The sequence below is a fragment of the Lactuca sativa genome, chromosome 2 (genome assembly GCF_002870075.4).
Source record: "Lactuca sativa cultivar Salinas chromosome 2, Lsat_Salinas_v11, whole genome shotgun sequence".
In the NCBI taxonomy this organism is placed as follows: domain Eukaryota; kingdom Viridiplantae; phylum Streptophyta; class Magnoliopsida; order Asterales; family Asteraceae; genus Lactuca; species Lactuca sativa.
The window spans coordinates 208446390-208458172 of record NC_056624.2 but is presented as its reverse complement, the minus strand read 5'-3'; positions in this window follow the sequence as shown (position 1 = coordinate 208458172).

The following is an 11783-nucleotide window of genomic DNA, read 5'->3' as shown; positions in this document are numbered from 1 at the left end:
CCAACTGAACCTTCTGTGTTTTTCCTGCGATCCCATATATCGTTTTTACTTTGAAAGAAATCGTTTTTTCTTTGAAATCGTTAGGATTTGTAGTTTTTTGAAGGTCTGATCAAACCCAATTCATGTGAGTTGCAATTTCTGAGAACTCCCTGAATTGAATCGTAATTTGAATGAAATTGTTATTGGTGAATTTCGATTTCTTTGAAATCCTTTTTTGTTAATTCTGATTTGTTCATAGTGATGATGATGGAATGAATCGAAACAACTAAATTAGTCAATGTGATAAGGATAAGGAAACTACGTAGTTTTTTTAAGGATTTTTTTTTCTGAATTTGATTTCTCTGAAATCGTTTTTTTTTTCTTTGACTTGCGATTTTTTTAAAATCATTATCTTTTTTCTTTGAATTCGATTTCTCTGAAATATTGTTTTGGTGATTCAAGTTCGGATGATAAGCAGTCAATCATGGAAACAGAAGATTAAGGAGGACGTGACTCGTGAGTTGATGTTAACTGTATTAGTCGGGGATAATTAGGAAACTTATATTATGGAAATTGTATTTTTTTCTCAAAAAATTAATCCACTAATTGAAACTATGTAGTTCTATACATCAGGTACCTAATCTTATATACCCTTACCCTTAAGGGTATATTCACTTTTCCCATATATATATATATATATATATATATATATATATATATATATATATATATATATATATATATATATATATATATATATATATATATAATCGTCCCCTCTAGGGCAGGTTACTTCGGATACAGTAACTATAGCATGTATGTGTAAGATTCAGTAGTGTCTCACTACTTTTGGAAGGTGTTAGTCGGGTAATGATTAGTTATATTCACAATAGTGACAATCCAGAGTTTCTAGTGGAGTAGCTAGCGGTCGGTAAGGAAGTAGGTTAGAGATGTTCACCCTAACCGCATGCTCTCGAGATGCAGTCATTAAAACAAGTACAATTAAGGATTGAAGGGTGCTCGGTTAGTTAGCAAGAATGGTTCGGATCTGGTAAAAGTTAGCTGGAGCGCCAACAGAGATAAACGTTGGCGGCCAGCAGATCGCCCTCTTAATGGAAGAAAGGTTAGGGAATCCTTTCGACTAGTAAGCCGTAAGGAGTTAGCCGAATCTAAGTGGGGGAGAACCCTCCGAGTATACAAGGATAAGAGCACGCAGACCCAAAATGAGTACACGACCTCGGAGAAAAAAAGATAGTAGTGCAGCGATTGATGGATTGAGGAGTTCAGGATTGGGAGTTTGAGGAACTTCCCAGTAGTTAGTTCATGTAATTGAGATGGCTAGAAGCTGGTTGGGAATCCAGGACTGGAGGACCGCCTGTAGGACTATAGTGAGTCGGAACGAGGATTCTGAGAACGGTTAGCAAGAGATGCTTTCGTATTGAAAGCCAGTGGCAGTGTCAGCATGCAGGGTTGTGTAGATTTAGGAGTGGGGAGTTTGGAAACTTCCCAACAATAGTTTATTGTATCCGGATTAGTAAATGGTTGGGTTGGGAACCAAGCCAAAGAATTCCTCGATGAAGCGCTAAGTATATCAAGGATGTAAGATGTCAAGGCTGATGCAGTATTCGATGACTGAGGGCTGGTTTTGAGAAATCAGGATGAGTAATTACTAGCAGGAATAGGGATAGTCAGGATGTCCTCATAAAGTAGTAGTAGTGTTGTAAGTCTGCGGGGGTAGTCGTAACATTCACTAGCAGTCAGATAGTAGTAGTAGTGTTGTAAGTCTGCGGGTGTAGCCGTAGCATTCACTAGCAGTCAGATAGTAGTAGTAGTGTTGTAAGTCTACGGGTGTAGTCGTAGCATTCACTAGCAGTCAGATAGTAGTGTAGTGTTGTAAGTCTGCGGGGGTAGTCGTAGCATTCACTAGCAGTCAGATAGTAGTGTAGTGTTGTAAGTCTGTGGGGGTAGCCGTAGCATTCACTAGCAGTCAGATAGTAGTGTAGTGTTGTAAGTCTGCGGGGGTAGTCGTAGCATTCACTAGCAGTCAAATAGTAGTGTAGTGTTGTAAGTATGTGGGGGTAGCTGTAGCATTCACTAGCAGTCAGATAGTAGTGTAGTGTTGTAAGTCTGCGGGGGTAGTCGTAGCATTCACTAGCAGTTAGATAGTAGTGTAGTGTTGTAAGTCTGTGGGGGTAGCCGTAGCATTCACTAGCAGTCAGATAGTAGTCGTAGTGTTGTAAGTTTGCGGGTGTAACCGTAGCATTCACTAGCAGTCAGATAGCAGTGTAGTGTTGTAAGTCTGCGGGGGTAGCCGTAGCATTCACTAGCAGACAGATAGTAGCATAGTGGTGTAAGTTTGCGGATGTAGTCGTAGCATTCGTCAGGTTAGTAGATAACATGAGCACGTTGTTTGGATGCAGGGGAAATAGTAGTACCCACCAGTTCGGGTGCAGCCAAGGTTCTAAAAGGCGTGAGGCGTGGCGTGGTGGCAAGACCAAGCCTCAAGCTTAACGAGTTATGGCGAGCCATGGCGTTTTTCAAGGCGTGATGTAAGGCGGCGATTTTGTATTAATTTATAATTATATTACCGCATAAATATAAATTTATATCAAATATAACTAGGTTTTAGAAGTGTTATATCAACAACTAATAACAGAAAGTTGATGAAAACCACAATACTTGTGTGTCCGACTAGAAAAGGTATAAAAAAGAGCAAAAAAGCGTGTCTCAAATGAAAAAACACGCGCCATAACGCGCCATGGCACGCCATATCACGCCTTGCCACGCGCCACGCCTAATAGCAACGTTATGAAGCTTTTCGTAACGGCGACGCCGCGCCTCACGCCATGGCGCGCCTTTTAGAACACTAGGTGCAGCAGTGAAGATATGGGAATCCACGGGTCAGATTTCAGATTTCTCAAATGAGTCGGTTATGGTTAAGCCGGCGATTCGACAGTCGGATCGTCACCTCAGTTATGAGATCATGATAGCAGTGGACCGTTGGGTTCGTGTATGTTAAGGGCTACCGTTAGTCTGGGAGCCGTCATGTTATTAGTCGTGGAATTGATGATGCAGGATGTGACGTTGGGACCTGATCGGTGGATCGGGAGGTTATTAGAGCCACAGTGACAGGATAACTAGTGGAAACTAGTTCCAGAGAAAGATTTCGTTCAGAAGTCGTGGGAGCGACTAAGTGAGGAGTCCTTTGACTCCACAGTTGAGTTGGAACTCGATGTTGCAGATAACCGACGAATGATTGGAGACCAGGAAGGTCTTGAGGTATTTTAGGAAGTGGTCATATAGGCATGTCCATTGTTTCATGCAGTTCAGTGTTTCATGCGGTTCAATGTTTTAGGCAGTTCAGTGTTTCAGGCAATTCAGTTTTTCAGGCAGTTCAGTGTATCAGGCAGTTCAGTGTTGCAGGTAGTTCAGTGTTCGGATAGTTTCAGAGTTATGGACAATGTTAGTATTTGTGTTGGAATGCAAGTGAGGGCGGTATAGTTGGTTGAATTGGAAATGGCAAGTCCCTCTCAGCAGGATCAGTTGAGTCTTCTGCCAAGTATAAGTGATCTGCGAGGGTAATTAGGCAGGTAGCCTTTCTTTCAGGAAGGGAGACTCAAGTTTTTTTTTGGAAATTGAGTAGTCAGATGAGCGATAAGTAGGCGGGTTCCAGCAGCATTGATTCAGTATGGATGGTTGAATGGATAGAACAGTTATAGATAGTCGAAGTATCTTCAGGAGTCAATGGGAGCGACTAGGAGATTGCGATGGAGTGTAGTGACCGGTGGGAGTCCGGTAACCATATATCGGCGGATTAGTTAGACCAGGGTAGTCTCAGTGCATCCGGTAGGCGGATGAGGGGCAACAGAATTTTCAGTCGGAGGAAGTAACGCTAAGGAAATTATGGATAAAAGAAGAATTCAGTATGTACCATTAGTAGTGACCAGCACTGTGAGTGGATGGAGTGATGGACAAAAAGGTTAAAGTAACCAGGGAGGGTGTTGAGGCGTATTGTAGGTCAGTTGACCATAGAGAACTTCGAGGACGAAGTTTAGTTAAGTGGGGGAGAGTTGTAACACCCGAAATCTGAAAGGTCAAGAAAGGAAAGGAGAAACCCTAAGTTAAAGAGGGATTAACTCGGTGAGTCTAGGAAGGAACTCGGCGAGTCGGAGCGGGATCCGGGTGTAAAATAGGTGACCGACTCAGCGAGTCTGGTCTGGGTTGGGAAACCCTAATCTCTGGACTTGGTACCCTATTTAAGCATCTTATTCTCTTCCCTAGGGCTCATTTGCGGCCCCTATAGTCCAAAACCCCAAACCCTAGCCACCATAACCGTTTTTGGAGCAAGATCTACCCTTGGTGAAGTAATTTGGAGCTTGGAAGAGAAGAGATTCATAGTGGTGCAAGAGGAGACCTTGGATCCAGAGTTGGTGGAACTTTTTAGAGCATTTGGAGGTAATGAATCATTATCCTTAGCTTTCTCCTTTCTAGATCCATCTTTCATGGAGCTTTAGGGTTCTTTGAGAGTATGTGATGAGAAATTGGTGCACAAGTTAGATCTGGAGTTGAAACTCCAGATCTGAGCTCTATTTGGACCAAAGATGCAGAAAGCCATGTTAGTTGCTATGCAAAAGCCATTCCCCATGAGTTAAGTTCCTTTCTAGCTTGGTTTTTAGTATTATGAGACAAGAAGCATGTAAAGGTAGCAACTTTATGTTGCTAATGGACTCTATGAACCCAGATCTATTGTTTGGAGAAAAGGAGTAGCTCTATGACTCGAGATTATAAGAATACACGTAAGGACTCGGCGAGTCTGGGAGAGGACTCGGCGAGTCGGGCTAGATACCAGACTTAAATGGGTGGACTCGGCGAGTTGGATGAAGATAGGCAGGAACTCGACGAGTCACATGGGTGGACTCGGCGAGTTGGATGAAGATAGGCAGGAACTCGACGAGTTGGAAGAACAACTCGGCGAGTCTGTTGAAGATTGCCTCAGACTCGGCGAGTTTGTTCTTGGACTCGGTGAGTCAAGTCGCAAAACCCCAACCCCTTCGAGTTAAGACTCGGATCAGTGAGTTAAGTGGGGACTCAGTGAGTTGGTCAGGTCAGGACTCGGAAATCGGTAGACTCGGCGAGTCAGGGGCTGACTCGGCGAGTCGAGTCGCGAATGAAGGGGTTTCTGAGCTTATGAACTCGGCGAGTCAGTAGGCTGACTCGGCGAGTAGGGTCAACCCGGAAGGTTGACTGTGACCAGGACTTTGACTTTGACCAGAGTTGACTTAGTTGACTTTTAAAGGACTGTCAGACTAAGTGTCATATTGATATTGGTAGCTCGGAGAGCTGGAGGAGCAGCGACTCAGAGGATTGTCGGTTAGCAGCTAGAGGATTATCGGCAGGGCTCAGCAGTTCAGGCGAGTTTCCTTCCAGTAGGAACGGGTCTACGGCCACAATGCCGGCCCGATTAGCTATCAATAGTTTCCGGACTTTGGTCCGATGTAGTAGTTAGTATGTTTGATGCCTTCGTGGCTCAGACAGGATTTATGTGTTATGTGTTCCGGGCTACGGCCCGATGCAGTATGCAGTATACGTGTGTTCATGCTAGTTGATACGTTTATGTTATGCTTTGTTCAGTTAGTCCGGACTCAGGTCCAATGCAGGGGACAAGGTCCCAGTCAGTTTTCCGGACTTCGGTCCGATGCAGGGGGCAATGTCCCAGTTAGTCCGGACTTAGGTCCAATGCAGGGGACAAGGTCCCAGTCAGTTAGTCCGGACTTCGATCCGATGCAGGGGACAAGGTCCCAGTCAGTTTCCAGACTTTGGTACGATGCAGGGGGCAAGGCCCCAGTTAGTCCGGACCTCGGTCCGATGCAGTGGGCAAGGCCCAATATGTGCTTTATATGTTATTGTATGGTATGTGGTAGATTGGGGGAGCTCACTAAGCTTCGTGCTTGCGGTTTTCAGTTTTGGTTTCAGGTACTCAGTTTTCAAAAGAGGAGCTCGGGAAGATTGCAGTGCACACACCATAGTCAGTTAGCTTGGGAATGTTTGACTCTGATAATGAGATTATGTTTTGAATTAATACTCGAAAAATTATGTTATAACTTATGGTACGGTTTTTATAAATATGATTTTAGTAATGTTTTTAAAAAAAATTTTAGTCTTGATTTTTGGGTCGTTACACGTCGTCACAAATTCAATCCCTACTACCTTAAAAGACCAAATAACCCTCACATTAACGGACAAAAAATAATGGTCTATATTTTCCGGATTGGTTTTCTGGCCGCTGCCATACATGGCAATTAAGTTCAATTTGTGAGACCATTTCTTAATTTTCCTCATTTATTGCACGAAATAATGATTTAGATTTTACTTATCTAATTAGATGACATTGTTTATCTTCCTTTGCTAGATTATCTCAATGAAATTCAATATGCTACTTTACTTTACAAAGCAATACCTTCTGCCCCCGGCAACGCCGGAGAATCTTTTCTAGTATATATTAAAGATATGAAGCTTAGGATTAGTAAACTTGACATTTTTTGGCAGAAATGGTCCTTTCACTTTGTTCCTCATTCTTTACCTATTTTGACATTTTTGGTCCTTGTAATCAATATTTTTACACTTTTTAGGAACCTTTTAATATTTAAAGTTTGGCCACAAAACTATAACGGTTTGACAACTTTGATCCCTTTTCTAAAAATTTGTTAATTCTTACCCCTTTAATTCTTTAACCGTTTTGAAACTTTTGATCATTACGGTCAAAACTTTTACATTTTTTCATAAAAACATGCAAAAAACGGTCTGGGGCAAACTCCGGACTTTTCATCCTTTCATTTTCTACGTCTGTCATATTTATCGATTCGAAAACAATATTGAAAGTTTCTGGCCCCCGCGTAGCGGGGGTAACCTTTCTAGTTTTTATTATTAATTTGGTTCAAATTCGTGTTATGAATTTGTATCATCTATTTTTATAATTTTATGTTGTTTTTTTTAATAACATTTTTACATATTAGTTATATAGATTTGTTTTATGAAATAATTCTTCATAAAATTACGTTGTTTTACAAAGTATTTTTACAACTTATTATTATTATTTTTATTTTAAAATTTTATGAAAAAAAACTTTTGCATGTTTTCACAATCTTAAATTCATAAAAGAAATTATAGAAATTGTTTTTAATATATTTATAAAAACAAGAAAATATTACAAAAACATACATAATTCAGAATATGTAAAAGAGTAATTTTTACATGTTTTCTTTACAACCTTAAATGCACAAATATGAATATTTAAAAAAAAAAGTTAGAAAATAAGATTATAAAGTGAAAACTAGTTAAATTATTATAACCGTTTAAAGTTAAAATATAAAGTCTTTAATCCAACAAGTGGAAAAAAGATTATGATTCTAAGTTGGGACAGTTGACCTAGTCAACGTTAGGTATATGTGGTAATACATGTGGAAAAAGTATTATAAAATGTAAGATTATAATAAAGATGGCTTTGAATATAATGTATTACACACTTTAGCAACGATATGGGAGTCACGATGTGAATGCATGTGGAAACATATGTATTGAACTAAATATGATATATCTGGCCATGTGAATGTGAGGTATTGAAGCGGTCCAACAAAGCAACGATATAGAGTGTGGTTGGAGTATGATTGTTCATTATCGGTACTAAGTTTTCATTTGTATCGATGAGAGTGGGAGCAGGTTTTCAACATGACATACAATACTTGCATAATATGTTTCTTTTGACATAAAAACAATAAACTTGCATAGTAGGAAGCAGTGACACCGAAAAAATAGCTAAGAGGCCCAAGATCTTTCATTTGCATATTCATGTGCAAGTTTAACCATGATTTTAATATGAATGTGATATGTTGATGCTTAATACGCACATGAGTTAGGGGGTATATAGTAATTTATTGGTAATCACCCCATTAATAAAACAACAAAGAATAAATAAAAAATTGATTTATTTTGAAAAAAAATAGTTTTAGAAGGAAAAAAAATGACAAAATATAAAGTCTTTTATTAAATAAACTCAATGGGGTTTCCTATAATGACTTCAATGAAATAATCATGAATAGATAAGAATTAAGTTTATATAAAAAAATAAGTATAAAACAGATAAAAATATACAAAATATAAACTCTTTTATTGAATAAACTCGATGGGATAATCTAAGATAAGAAAAGTTAAGAAACTATAAATTTATTATGAAGAAAAATGATGGATAGACTTTTTATTTGCATTTTGATCTTTTCTTTGACCAATGATTTGATTTGATTTTTATATATCCGAGAGAATTTGATTTTTTAAATGGTCGAAGTTATTGAATTTGTTTTTAAAAGGTTAGTCTCCATTTTGTTTTAAATAAAAACACACACATACAAAAAAAATGAAAGAAAAAAAATTTAAGGACTCTAAACATAAAAGTAAAATAATTGCAAAAATATTTTAAAGTTAACCTATATGTATAAAAGTATTGAACAAACAATAAATAAAATTTGTTAGATATTGGTTTCACATTGAATGTGAAACTTACAATGAATAAGAATGAATGCACTAAAATATCTAACATCAAAGTCAATTTTTAAGTGTCAATTTGTCTCTTTTGTTATTCTTGGGCATTCTTTTTCGTTCTCCCCACCACAACTGACAACGACGATGAAGGATAACGGTGTATAGGAGTGGCGTGCACGAACCATTCTAGTTGTCACGTCAACCATGAAGACTCTCGGAAGGCCTTATGAGACAACCATTATACAACATTCAATAATTATTCCAAAGTCCAATTACGTCAACCACGAAGGCTCTCGGAAGGCCTTATGAGACAACCATTGTACAACATTCAGTAGTTATTCCAAAGTCCAATATTAAAGTTTTTTATTTTTTATATAAGGGAACTAAGGTTAATTCTTTTGATATTGAAGTTAGTTATTACCGTAATACCATCATTTGTTTCTTTTTTGTTCTCAAATAATGTGTAGTTTGATATAAATTCTCAAATAATGATATTGGTTTCTCCTTCTCTTCTTTCTTTTATTATTTTGTCATTATGTATTTTATTCTATTGACAACGTATAATATAGTTTGATGTATATTCTTAAACATTATCCTTTTCTATTTCATTCCCACATAATGATTTATATTCATTCTATACCATTATTATTTTCATATTTTTAAAATCGATAAGAATGATTACATGTAGAAAATTCGCTAACATCAATCATATACTTTGGGTAATAATGATAAGAATGAACTAGGGGTGTCAATTTATGACACGACACGACAAAAATACACGAAACGGAACCAAAATTTGAATTTGTGTTCGTGTCGTTTTCGTGTCAAGATTAAAAAAACACGACGTCGTGTCGTGTCGTGTTTGTTCATAAATCGACACGAAATTGACACGATTAAGCATGTGTGTAACATCCCAGGTTCAGAAGCAAAAGTTCAGGGGTGCTTGGTGTAAATAAAGAGTAGACTCGGCGAGTAGGAGCCTTAACTCGTCGAGTCAGAGCAGGTGTTGGGCACGTGATAAGTGACCCGACTCGCCGAGTCGGCGGCTGGACTCGACGAGTCGGTGTTGGGAAGAGAAGCCCTAAATTTTAGGGTTTGCACCCTATTTAAAGGACTTTATGTCCTCAGCCTCCTTATTCCCCTTTGAGTGCCAGTAAACCCTAGAATCGTGTGAGCCTCCATTGTTGAGGAGATTTGAGCTTGAAAGAGGAAATTGGTGAAAAGAGCTTGTGGATTAAGAGGCTAGCATCAAGGAATTCGTGTGGACCTGGGATCTACATCATATTGGGCACATCTCTGAGGTAAGAGGTCATTACCTTAAGCTATTTCTTTCTAGCTTCATCCATGGAGGTTGATTTGGGGCTTCTTAGATTGTTTGAGATCCATTTCGGATTTAGAGACTAGATCTGAGGTTGCAACTTCAGATCTAGGTTGGTTTTGATCCAGGAAAGCATAAAGCATCAGCCCTTGGGCATGTATGAGGGTGTCCTTGTCTTAAACCTTGCTTCTAGCTTGTATTGAGCCTATATTGCTTTGCATGCACGTAAAGATGGAAACTTTACGTGTGAAACTAGTCCTAGGAGTCCAGATCTATGATTTGGAAGCAGTGAAATGGTCTAAAATTATCTGAATAGGGATGACATAAGTGAACTCGGCGAGTCTGTTCTTGGACTTGACGAGTTGGGTCGCAAACACTTACCCATCTGGTTACGATGTGAATCAGTGAGTCGAGTGGACTCAGTGGGCTGGGCAGGCTAGGACTCAGATTGAAGGACTCGGCGGGTCATGGGGTGACTCGGCGAGTCGAGTTGTGAATGGTGGGATTCTGAGTTCAAGAACTCGGCGAGTAGGGTCAACCAGAAAGGTTGACTTTGACCAACATTGTGACTTTGACCAAGAGTTGACTAGTTTGACTTCCAAGGGTATTCTGGTAATTTGGGCATTGATGGTTATGGTTTCATTGAAGTGTTAGGTGGTGGAGTTTGTGGCGGTGATCGGGAGTTTTGATCTTATCTCTTCAAGCTCGGCTTTGCAAGGTGAGTTATCCTCACTATATCAATAGGGTATAAGGCACCAAGGTAGGCCCTTTATCGGATTAGAATCCAAGTATTTGTTTGATATGTTATTGATTTGCCAGATTTGCATCCTGGTAATTAGGATGGTATTATGTTAGTGACCTGGTTTAGGTCGGTATCCTAGTATATAGGATAATGTTATGTTAGCGGCCGGTTAGGTCGACATCCTGGTTAGGATGTTGTTATGTTGTATGATTTGCTAGATCGATTTGTTTGGTTGAGGATTATTATGTGATTATCTATTTATGTGGATGTGGATGTTTGACTGGGGTTGGGTTGAGGCGGATCCTGCTTTGTGTTGTAGGCAACATACCCAGGGCGGACCGGAAAGGCCGAAGGCCCAGCGAGCGGTTCGGATAGGCTGAAGGCCCCAAGAGGGCGGTCCAGACGTGCCGAGGCTTGGAGAGTGGACCAGACAGACTGAAGGCCCGGTGCGGGCGGACCAGTCATACTGTAGACTCAGAGGGTGGACCAGGTGGACTGAAGGCCCGGTGCGGACGGACCAGTCACACTGTAGACTCGATATGCATGGTTGTTCTGTATTGTGATATGATATGATTATGGTTATACGAGGTTGGTATTTTGGGGGTAACTCACTAAGCTTTCGGGCTTACAATTTCAGTGTATTGTTTCAGGTACCTCAAGAGATCGTTGCAAGGCGAAGGCGTGATCGTACCGCTCCTCATTTTTATGCTGATGTTTATGGGATACTCTAATAATAAACTAATTGAAAACCTTTTGTAATAATTAATGGATTTGGATTGTTTTTGAAAAGTTTAAATTGGTTGGAAATTTATGGGTGTTACAATGTGGTTGTCGTGTTTTTCGTGTTTGTCGTTTTTGTCGTGTTATATATGTTTAAGCTTTCGGGCTTACAGTTTCAGTGTATTGTTTCAGGTACCTCAAGAGATCGTGACAAGGCGAATGCGTGATCGTACCGCTCCTTATTTTTATGCTGATGTTTCTGGGATACTCTAATAATAAACTAATTGAAAACCTTTTGTAATAATTAATGGATTTGGATTGTTTTTGAAAAGTTTAAATTGGTTGGAAATTTATGGGTGTTACAATGTAGTTGTCGTGTTTGTCGTTTTTGTCGTGTTATATATCTTTAAGTATGAACGAAATACACTAATAGTTATGTAATATTATCTTTGTCGTGTCGTGTAGTGTTGTCGTGTTTTAATTGGTTCGTTT